The sequence below is a fragment of the Dromiciops gliroides genome, chromosome 2 (assembly GCF_019393635.1).
Source record: "Dromiciops gliroides isolate mDroGli1 chromosome 2, mDroGli1.pri, whole genome shotgun sequence".
In the NCBI taxonomy this organism is placed as follows: Eukaryota; Metazoa; Chordata; class Mammalia; order Microbiotheria; family Microbiotheriidae; genus Dromiciops; species Dromiciops gliroides.
Genome location: NC_057862.1, coordinates 160,180,233 through 160,192,378, shown reverse-complemented (window position 1 = coordinate 160,192,378; position 12,146 = coordinate 160,180,233). Strand labels below are relative to the sequence as shown.

Sequence of the window (12,146 nt, the reverse complement as noted above, 5' to 3'; positions counted from 1 at the left end):
AAAAGCACAGAGGTTGTCACCAACAAGAAAAATAGTCATTCATCAAGGTAGCATGCAGAGGAGCAGCAGGAAGCCTCCCCCCTATATACAAGCAGGCTCACTTATTCTTGGAGGGGGTGCTATGATAATTGAGCTTGGGAACAGCCACTGGGAATGCAAGAGTTGTGTGTGTGTGTGTGTGTGTGTGTGTGTGTTGGGAAGAAAACATTCCCACGTTTCTTTCATTCCTATGGACTTGAAACGCTAAATTAGGCTTAGCTTAGTAGAGATATGAAATTAAGTTATTCATAAAGATGAGGTCCTGTTATACAATGTGGAAGCACAGTGGAAAATTTCTAGGGTTTAAATTTAGATATTTTCTCTTCTTGTACTCTCTCTGAAGCTTTTCATTTCAAAGCAATGTCAGTCTCAGTGCATTTTTTTATAAAGTTCTTGCCTTTCTAGTGCTTTAAGGAAAGGATAATCAAATAGTCTGAATTTTGCCCTCCATACTTTGTAAGTTGTGTTCCTATATCCTTTAACTGTCACCTCTATTGATAGAAAAATTATTCTTAGCAGACCTAGAATTCCCACAGGATATGGAAAATGACTCATGCTTTTACCTTTATTTCATCATATATGTCTCCTAAACTTGAAGGTCTTTGAATCATCTTGTGATAGTATCAGAGTATACTGTATTTTTTTCTGGTAGCTAAGAGAGTTGTTAAGATATTTAGAACTCTTGGGCATATTTTTAGGGGGGGGTAAGTTTTCATTGATAGCAATAGGAAAAATAATAATATTTATATAGTATTTCATGCTCTTAATGGAATTTTAATATTATACCATCTTATCCACACAAAAACACTAGGAGGAAGGTAGGTTAGGTAATAAAACATCTAGATATAAGGAAACTGACTCAAAAGGTTGGGTGACTTGACCAAGGTTATACAGCTAATTCATGGCTTTGCCAGGGCTAGAACAAAAAAAACCCTCATCTACAAACTTTGATTTATAATAGGTAGCTGAGGCAGGTCCAGAAAATCCACTTTGGTTCAGAGCTGGAGTTTAGCACTCAATGGTCCACATGGCAATTTTGCCAGGCTTATCAAATTGGGGGATCTGAACAGGATAAATGTCAAGGGTTTGATCTTGATATCTTGACAAAGATCTTGAGGCCCAGAGATCAAGGAAAGGCAAGAAAGAAGAAGGGAGGAACCAGAATCTGGCAAGAATGACAAAATGTCCAATAGGTTGTATTTTTTATGGATAGGGCACAAACTTGCAGAATATACCCAAGTGGCCTTGATCTTAAACCTCTACAACCTCTTTTAGCTATAATTTCTTGGCTGGTAGTATATAATCTCAAGATCTAAGGCTGTTATTTGGGGGTGAAGGGTGTAGCTGGTTAAAGAAAGGGTTTGGGTAGGAAGCAGCAGCTGAAGGTAAGTCCTCATGAATGAAAAAAGCATTTATTAATCTGCTATTATATGCTGGGTTGGGGATAAAAGGAAAAAGTGAAACAATTCTCTCTATCAAAAACTCTTACATTTAAATAGAGAGAAGTAACAGATATTTTGGGAGTATTGCCAAGGAAAAGACATTTTGGTCTGAGAAGTCATAAGAATAGTAAATTGAACCCTAGGGCAGTCAAATATCACCCCCTCTTCCAGAAATTAGGGTACTATTGATTTGATTACTGTTCCCAGAGCAACATGTATGGTAAGGGAAGGGATGGAATGTTTTATGGCATGGCAAATAGCAATATGTCCCAAGATGTGCAGGGTGGATGGATGAGAACCTTGGTTAAGGGTCAGCTTGATGTATTCCTTCAGGTGAATTTGTACTGTCTGACCAATCAAGCTTATTCCCAAGGCAGAGTTCCAAGCTGAGTGGACTAACCCAATCAGGGTAGAAGGCATGGTTTCTGGTTCAGACAGTGTTATTCCAGGTGGGGATCAGGGCAGCAGACAAGATGCCTCAAGATGTCTAGTGTGGGCCTAACCTGAAGAATTCTGGGGAGAATGAGTCAATTAAGGGGCTAGCTTAAGGGTCTGAATGAGCTTTGAGGAGGTCCTGTTTGAAATAGAAAATGACTCTCCATAGAAATCAGGCCATACTTCCCAGGATTGCCTCACTCTCAAGTTGGGCTGGAACCATGACATATTCTAAAAGCACAAAGAGAAACAATTACCATATCACATTTTCTAAGAATAAAAGATGGCAGATCCTATTTTAGGGATGTGGCAAAACTATCATCCCTACCTTTTGGAGTAAGCTCCAATTTAACTGAAGTCAGATTAATAGAAAAGTGATTGAGTTTTAGGTACAGTGATCTTTGAGAGGATTTTGAGATTTTCCTCTCATTCATGGTTTCTTGGGTGAAATATCACCAATTTCTTGACCCGGTCCTTTGTTGTAGTAGAAAGAACATTGGGCCTAGAATCAGAAGCCCTGTGTTCATATTTGGGTTCTGATATTTTAGTAACTGTGAAAGCATGGCAAATTCACTTGTTTTTTCTGACCTTTATTTCCGCATCTATAAAATGGGAATAAAGATGCTCATACTATCCAACTCATAGGGTAATTGTGAGCAAATTTCTTTTTAAAATCATAAATCACTGTATAAAAGTGAACTATTGTTAACTATGACCTGATTTCAATTCCTTCACCATTCCAATTACTCAGATATGATCTGGCCAGTATACAGAAGAGTGTGACTATTAGCCATCTTTGATTTGGGCTCTACACTTCTATTCATACTGCCTAGGATAAAATTTGTTGGTTCTTCTAGATTTTGGTAGCTATGTCATGCTGCCAAAATCCATTAAATATATTAAACTTGTCAAAACCCATAAGTCTTTCCCACACGAACAGTAACCTAGCTTGCCAACACTACATATTGTTGGTTTTTTGGGCCTGTAGGTAAGACTTTACATTTTTCCCCTATTTTGGTTGATTATACTTTCTCAATAGGAGACCTTAAAATTTGACTCTAGTGAATGACTGAAGCAGAGAAGAGTTGTGGGGCTGGTGAGCATTTTCCAAGAAGCTCTTCACTCATGTATGCAGAATGATACTAACAATAATAACTTTGAGGAAAGGCATTGTCTGTGTACTGGGGAGCAGGGAGGGAGAGATAGAAGCTGTGGCCAAAAGAGGAACAGCTTGCTAATGCAAAATTACTACATTTACTCCTGAAATGTTTCTATTTTATCTCATGTTTGGATAAGCTTCAAGGTTCTCTCAATCAAGGGCACCAGGAAAAGAATGCCTGTGTTTGTCAATGTAATCATATGCCTTAATCACATGACTTAATCTTCCCCAAAACAGTGACTAGAATTTTTTTTTTTTAACAAACCATATACTTTTACAATACATCTTCCTGTAGTCACACAAATCCTAAGACTTTCTTGGCCTAATATATAGTTTCAAAAGGCACAGTGGATTGAGTGCTTGGCCTGGAGTCAGGAAGACCTAAATTCAAATCCAGACTTTGAAACTTACTAGTTGTGTGACTCTGAGCAAGTCACTTAACCCTGCTTGCCTCAGTGTCCTCATCTGTTAAATAAGCTGGAGAAGGAAATGGCAAACCACTCCAATATCTTTTCCAAGAAAAGCCCACAAAAAGGGGTCATGAAGAGTTGGACACAACTGAACAACTATTTCATGGGCCCCTTTACTCCTTAAGATTTTTATATAGCCACTGATTCTAGAGGTGACCCTCTCCATATGCCATAGATCACAAAATCTCAGAATTAGAAGGTACCTCAGGGGTCATCTAGTCTCTCTGTTGGGAATTGCTTTTTTTTTTTTTTTCAGGGCAATGAGGGTTAAGTGACTTGCCCAGGCTCACACAGCTAGTAAGTGCCAAGTGTCTGAGGTCAGATTTGAACTCAGGTCCTCCTGAATCCAGGGCTGGTGCTTTATCCACTGCTCTACCTAGCTGCCCCCAGGAATTGCTTTATGCCTTTTTTCACAAGTACTCATCAAACATCTACCTGAAGGCAGCTAGTTATGGACCTGCATGTTTCTCTTGAAGATCTCCAGAGAGATTTCTTTTACTATTGATTCACTCATTCAATAAGTTTTTACATTTTTATTTTCCTATATTTTTATTAAAAATAAATTAGTATTTATCTCTTATTTTTACATTACCTTCATTTCCTAATGTATCTTTTCCTTTCCACAGCCCAGAGAGTAATCCCTTATAACAAAGAAAGCTCCCAAGCGCAAAACACATGTCAGCCTCAGCCTCCTCAGTAACTGGAATTATAGATGTGTGCCACCACACTTGGCCCATATTTCTTCTTTAGGGCCATATTTGGTCATTATAATTTTGCAGCATTCAGTTTGACGATTTTGTTTGTGTTGTTCTTTCCAATCATAGTTTTTGCATATGATATTTTTCTAGTTTTATTCAGTTTGCATGAGTAAATGTAAGTCTCTCACATTTCTCTGTATCCATCAGCATTGTTTTTCAAAGTACAGTAAGAATTCATTACATTCATACGCAAATATTTTTAAATGCCTGTGTGCCGAGCTCTGTGTTATGCTTTAGAGGGAATAAAAAGTACCCTCGTGGCATCCATAATCCAGTAGGGGTACTATATACACAGACAAATAATTAAAGTATACAGCATTACATAACAGCAACTCTATCTATGCCTTAGACTTGGGATTGCACTTGAGGCTGGCATTTCTTTTGAGCTTGGGGGTACTGAGATGCAGTGGACAATGCAGGACAGTTGGCTGCAATATTTTGTATTAATATGATGATCTTCCTGCTCCATCTCCCTAACCCCCTCCAAGCAGCGGGCCATCAGCTTGCCTAAGAAACCACTAACCAGCCCAAGTCAGAAACTGAGCAGGTCAAAACTCCTTCCTACCTTAGTAGAATTTGCCAGAATCTATACTCTGCTGCTATAGTCTTTGAGAACCCAGGACCATCTTCATGCCTTCATGAGTCATCTTTTTGAAAAAATGACCTTGTTTTGAGTCCCTTCACCATCCTATTATGAAGGTGTGCTATTTCATCAGTGTTCTTTTATTTATTTATTATTAATTTTTTTTGCACGGGGCAATGAGGGTTAAGTGCCTTGCCCAGGGTCACACAGCTAGTAAGTGTTAAGTGTCAGAGGCTAGATTTGGACTCAGGTCCTCCTGAATCCAGGGCCAATGCTTTATCCACTGCGCCACCTAGCTGCCTCCAATCAATGTTCTTTTAAAACATATTTGCCAAAGACTCAGTATCTGCTTTAGGCAGAAGGTTGGACTAGATTACCTCTGCAGTTCCTTCTAATTCTAAGGTTCTATTATTCTACTCTAGATATGATACCATATTTCTATTAATACTGCATAAGACCAAGTTAAATTTTGTTTTGGGTAGCCACATCTCACTTTTGAAACATATTGAAATTGGCAGCCTATTAAAGCATAAATTGCTATCTAGCTTGCCAATCTTATCCATATGCTATTGATTTTTTGAACCTGCATGTAAGACTTTAAGGTTTCCCCCCATTATATTTTGTCTTGTTTGATACATTATACTTTGCCAATTGGAGAATTTCATATCTGGCTCTGTTTCATATGTTCTTAACCTGGGCTCTGTGGATGGGGGAAAAATTACATCTTTGTTTTTAGTGAAAACTGAAACATAGCATTCCCTTCAATTACTTTTATTCCAAGAAAGGATTCACTATTGGATTCACCAGATAGTCAAAGAGATTCATGACATGAATAAAAAACTAAGTACCCTTGTTCTATTGATTTCTTGACTGCAAAAGAGAAAGGATGTTGGAGCTGAAGATTGACTGCTAAGAAGTTCTTCCCCCAACTGTGTAGAATGCCAGCAGGGCTTTTGTGAAGAGAAAGGGGAAAGTTAGACTTAGGGAGGGATATTTTCCCCTTTTGATGAGATACCTTACCTCTGAGTCCAGCTTCTATGTTAGAAAGAAGTGGCATGCCTATTTATCTCCAGGGACAGTAATATGCTAGATCAAGGGATATGGGACTGTCACACATCACCCAAAGACATAAATGCCTAGAAAAACAGCTCTCTGTGCTGAATTTGTCTCCTAATGGTTAAGGATTCACCCCTGTTCTGTCATCTCCAAATCCCAGGACAACCGCAACTACCTAAATTGTGACTGTGAGTACTGTACTTTCAAGAAATGTTTACAGGTGTGGGAGAGAAATATTATGCTGAAGCTCCCAACCAATATGAATACTATGGAGGAAGTTACCCTGTAGAATCTGGGGAAAGTATCTCTAGAGCTGCTAAATGAGTTTACATAGTGAGTGAGCTGAGTCCGTGACCTTCCATAAACTATTCCTGTTGCCCATATGGAAAAAATATAGTCAATATATTTTAGAAGTTATAAGATACATACATTTCCCCTAATGTTTCTTTCAGGAACTATAAACTTGTAGTTTTTTTTATTATTTAATATGGATGTAGTGCCTGAAATGGAGTTAGAGCAGTTTGATATTAAAAAAAAAAAAAGCTCATGCCAAAACAGGTAATATTTTCTAATTTTATGCAACCATGCTTAGAATTCAGAGTTGGAAGACACCTTAAAGGTTATTTAGTTCCCACCCCCACCCCCTATTTTACAACTGAGAAAATTGAGGCCTAGATAGATGAAATGATTTGCCCAAGTTCACACAGTAATAGAGCTAGGATTTAAATCCAGGTTCCATATCCAGCCACTTTGCCTTTGTATAGGTGGTCCTACCTCTCTGTCATGTACTCCCTCCTCATTGCCACTTCTTAGAATTTCTTTCTTCCTTCAAAGAATAGCTCATGTCACCCCCTACATCTGTTTTCTGATTAGTCACTACTTCCCCAAATTTCTTGTGCTCTCTCTCTTTTATTTTAAATTTTATTTTTATTTTCAGTTCCAAATTCTCCTCATCCACATCCCTTCTCCCACCCATTGAAAAGGCAAAAGAAAATATGCCCATTATACATATGAAGTCTTGAAAATCATATTTCTGCTTTAACCATGTTTTGGGGGGTGTGGGACAAGAAAAATAAAAGAAAAATGCTTTGAGCTGCACTCTGAATCTCAGTTCTTTATCTGGAGATTGATAGGTGGTACAGTGGATAAAGTGCTGGGCCTGAAGACAGGAAGACTCATCTTCCTGAGTTCAAATCTGGCCTCAGACACTTCCTAGTTGTGTGACCCTGGTCAAGTCACTTAGCCCTGTTTGCCTCAGTTTCCTCAATTATAAAATAGAGCTATGGGAACCTTTACAGATTCAAAAGTTCCCTGAAAACCTAGTATGAGCAGCAGCATATTAGCTGTTTCAGCAGTCTCTTTGACAGAGCAGAGGGGTAGAAAGAACAACAGGGCTCAATCAGAGGTGGGGAGATGATTTTATAGAATTCCATATAATTGCCTTTGTGATAGCCACAGAGAAAAGAGGAAGCACCATGTAGTGGCAAGGGCATTGGATTCACACTCACAAGCTGGGTTTGAATCCTGGCTCTGCTGCTTGCTAGCCATATAACCATAGGCAAGTGACTGACCCTCTCTGAGCCTCGGTTTTGTCATCTGTGAAATGGGAATAAAAATGATTGAATCACATATCACAGATACACTTTGTAAATTGTAAAGCATTGTGCAAAAGGGGGAGATGGTATTGCTATTGTTGGAAAGACAGTTGACAGGAAGTCAGGGAACAGGAAAAGCATTGATCCTGGAGTCAGAAGAACTGGGTTCAAGGTTATGAGCAGCTAGACCATTGAGAAGCGTCTTAACCTCTCTGGGCCTCATATTCCTAATCTGTCAAATAGGAGCCAAGGGTTATTTACAATACCTACCTCTCAGGGCTATTATAAAGGTAGTGCTTTATCAACCATAGAGGATTCAATAAATGTGAATAATTATTCCTAACATATAGTTTGGCACCATTAACAAAAGACCAAGAAGCTACCAGGTAGGATCTCCTGTTTCTGGCCAACATAAACCTGATGATGAATTCTCTCGGCACCCATTCAAGACCTTAATAAATTCTTACTTGCTTGATTGAAGGATTGACACAGATGTCATGAATATCTTTCTTTCTTTGGTATGGGGCAGCTAAGATTGGTATGGGGCAGCTAAGAATGATCTTTATCATAAGCCTCTGTCACTAGGTTGGCTGCCATATGTTTTCTGGACAATTATTAAAGCCATTAGAGTCCTATTTACTTTGAGGTGAACCCCAACTTCTCTCACAAGCTTTGCAAACTTTCCTAATAGGGAGATCAAGTGAACAGAGTGGTGAGAGAAAGCATTGGAGTAAATGGGCTATTGACTCCCATTCTGATGGAATGTATAAATGGTGGCAGGGAGAGTGGATGCCAAAGAACATTGTGCTTTCCACACAGGTTCAGGGGATTATTTGTCAAAATTCAGCCTATCAAGGAAGTGCTATAATCTCTGGAGTTTTGCAAATACCTGTCACTTTGCCAGCGCAGAAAGAGCCAGACACAAGGAAATTGGTTTTTAAAACATTAAAAATCTTTCTCAGGCTCAGATTTCATTTTCTTTCAAGAGTGACTGAAAACCTGGATTGGTGGCAGGCCATAGATCAAGGAAAAAGATCATGGCAGAAAAAAACATGCCCCTACCAGAGTTTCCATGTGGATTTTCCAAGGCCTATGTCGAGAGGCAGCCAGGTATAGTGAATAGAGCTGGTCTTGCCATCAGGAGAGGCAGATAGACGGCTTAGTGCAGGGCTTCTTAAACTTTTTCCACTCGCAACCCCTTTTTGCCTGAGAAATGTTTACACGACCTCAGGTATATAGGCACATAAAATAGGTATACACAACCTTTTGCTGTTAAGAAATTCTTCTTGACCCCTACATTCAGTTCTGTGACCACATCTGAGGTCACAACCCACCATTTAAGAAGCTAGGGCTTGGAGTCAGGAAGACCTAAATTCAAATCCAGCTCCAGACACTTACTGGCTGTGTGACCCAGGGCAAGTCACTTAACCTCTGTTTGCCTTAATCCACTGGAAAAGGAAATGGCAAACTACTCCAGTATCTTTGCCAAGAAAACTCCATGGACAAGGTCCATGGGGTCATGGAGAGTTGGACACAACTGAATGTCAAGAACAACAACAACACAATCTGGAAGATCTGAGCTCAACTCCTGATTCCCATACTTACTAGTTATGTGTTGCTATTCAGTCAATTAACCTTCATGAGTTTGAGTTTCCTCATCTGTACATAAAGGGGAGAGGATTAAATGCTCAGTCCTGGGAACATGCACAGGGAGCTCTGCCTGCTACCAACCCACATAAATAGTTTGGTGAACCTTTTTCTGTGTGATGCCACATAATATACAATCCCTGCTCCCTGGCTCAAAACATGCCCAGGTATTCTATGACTGTTTCCTGGTGAAGAAAAGCCTTTTGATTGGCCACTGAGCCAGAACTGAATGTGCATATGTAATCCATAGAAAAGTTTTAGTCGTAGACCCCCAACCTCCTCCAGTCATGAAATGTGTAAAAGACAGAGATTGGCCAACGAGGAGGTTGTATTAGGTGGCTTTGAAGTCCCCTTTCTATTTTAAATCAATGATTTTGTGATCTATGTAGCCTTGGTCACAGACCTAGAAATCTGATATCCCCAAAGACAAAAAACAAAAAACAACAAGCATCCTGGCATCCTACAATACTAATAACTCACATGCATATAGCAATATTGTTATCCCTTCTCCCATTTGATCCTTACAACACCCCATACGAGAGCAAAAACATTTATTATTAACCCCATTTTCCAGATCTGCCTCCCACGAGGGCTGCTGGTTCCTGTTATTTTTGTGGATGACTGGAGCTTTAGAGGAGAGAGTGTAGCTTCTTACAGGATGGCTTCCAAATGGGCCTCTGCAGACAGCTGGGGACGGGCTTTTGAAACCATTCTAGGCTCCTTCTGCCTGCTGTGAAGGCTTCCCAGAGACAACTCAGGAACCAGGAGCTGTTTGCTATTCTGTTGCAGTGGGTGTGCAGATGAAAGGATGGATGAGTTAGGGAGGAATAATTCCCCAAGCTCCCCTAAAATTTTTGATCTTTGGCCCCTGCTGTAAATTGATTCTGGGAATGTCTGTTGGTTGTAAGAACTGTCTAAGATTGAGCTGGAGTTTCCCGTAATTTCAATCTATATGAATTTCTTTGCCATCCTATCCTACCATAGCAGCTGTCTCCTTCCCTCTAACCTGAAATTGAAGTCTTCGAAATTCAAGTCACTGATGTCTACATCATCTTATGTTACCCATAATTTCCAAAGATTCATTTGGAAACGGGAGGACAAATAATCATAGCATCACAGACTTAGAGCTGAAAGAAACCCTGAAGAACATCTAGTGCAACCCAACCATTTTACACATGAAGAAATGGAGAGTTAGACTTGTTTAAGGTTTTAGATAGAGATATATACACACACATATGTGTGTATATATGTGTATATGTATACATACGCATATATGTATATTCTACATGTGTATATGTTTATTATGCGTGTGTATATATACATTTATGTTTATATACAATATATGTGTTTATGTATGTGACCAGTAAATATATATTAATATTATATTAATAATATAACATAAGATACTATGATTTAAAATAACTTATAATAATATAAACATTAATTATATCTATGTATGTGTATGTATGTATGTATAACTAGTAAATAGCAGAGTAGGGATTTGAACCCAGGTTCTCAGACTCCAAATCCTAAGGAATTATCCCTGAAGTTGGGGAGAAGACCACGATTATGTAAATATAGCCATGCTTGTGTGGGTCCATTTCTGTAGTTGATTCATTGTGAATGTTTCATTCTCCTTCTCTGCAAAGTGTATTTCCTTTAGCCTAAGTTATTCAAATTGGCTCTATCCTCCATTTCAGATTTTGTAAAGATGACCTAGAGAAGTCCAGGAATTAAGGCATAAGAGAAAGTACACTGGCCTAGGGCCGGGAAATCTTTATTCTGGTTCTAGCTCTGTCATGAGCCTGAAATGTGACACTGGCTTTGGATTCAGCAAATCTGGGTTCAAATCTCAGCTGTTACCTGTGTGACTTTGGGGCAAGTCACTTAACCTCAGTTTCCTTATCTGTAAAATGAAGAGGAGTTGGACTAGATGGCTTCATAGGTCCTTTTCAGTCTAAAACTATTATCCCATGACCTTAGGTAAGTCATTTTTATTTCTTTCCATCTCTCTCTCTCTCTCTCTTTTTGTATATATAATTGGGGAGGTTAGAATACGGTCCTTTACAGATTAGTGATGCTATGATTCTAAGTTGGCCATGTAGGGTACAGTCTACAGAGAGCTCCAGAATTTGAAAGGATCTGATTATTTTCATGAAGTTGAATTTATTCCCTGAATGTCTGCCTTGCTTATTCCTTCTGGGTTTGCCCATTTGGTGGCCAAGGTTAATTTCCATTTTTTTCCACTTGGATTTTTTCCCTCCTTTTGTCCAGGTGATTACTGGACAAGGAATACTACTCTCATCTCCACGAAGCATCTTTGTTATTGTGTCTTGGAAAGTTTGGGCAGGCTATGGACCAGGTTGGCCCAGATTTACCTTCAATAGCAGGGCATCATGCTTCATATTAGTTAAAGTGTAGCTACAGATTATCTCTGTACCACCTGCCAGGCCAGACATAGCTTAAATCTACTGGTTACTTATTAGAGGAGAAAAGAATAGCTTACATCCAGCATTTCCTAGGTCAAGGTCCATTGTATCTGGATTGTGAGATTTCCATCTAGAAGGTGTGGTCAAAAGCAGAGTGGTAAATTAATGGTAGGATGTACAAGAAAGAGATGAAAATTACTAGTTAGGAAGGGGACAAGGAATTGGAGTCATTTTTCTTCCAGATCATGAAGGAAGAAAAATTAAGTTGGATATCAACCAAGGTCTTTGGCAGAAAGTTAAATAAACAGTACCTAAAAGGAACATAGAATTGTGTTATGTTATTTTCTTTTTTTTTTTACTGGAAGTTTAGAAAACTGCCTTTATTCTATTATGTTATTTTCTAATCATGATTATAAACTATTGTAGTAAATACTAACTTAATCACAATCCAGCTAAATGTAACACTCGAATAGGATTTTTTTTTTCTTCTTGCAATTGACTCCTAGGAGAGAGAAGGGCAAAAACGTGTCCCT

The 12,146-nt window shown here is 38.9% G+C and overlaps 1 pseudogene; it reads left to right on the top strand.

The window, feature by feature from the left end:
• The window catches only part of LOC122738432, a 78,557-nt pseudogene extending 68,637 nt beyond the window's left edge, over nt 1-9,920 (top strand).
• The last annotated feature ends 2,226 nt before the right edge of the window (nt 9,921-12,146 follow it).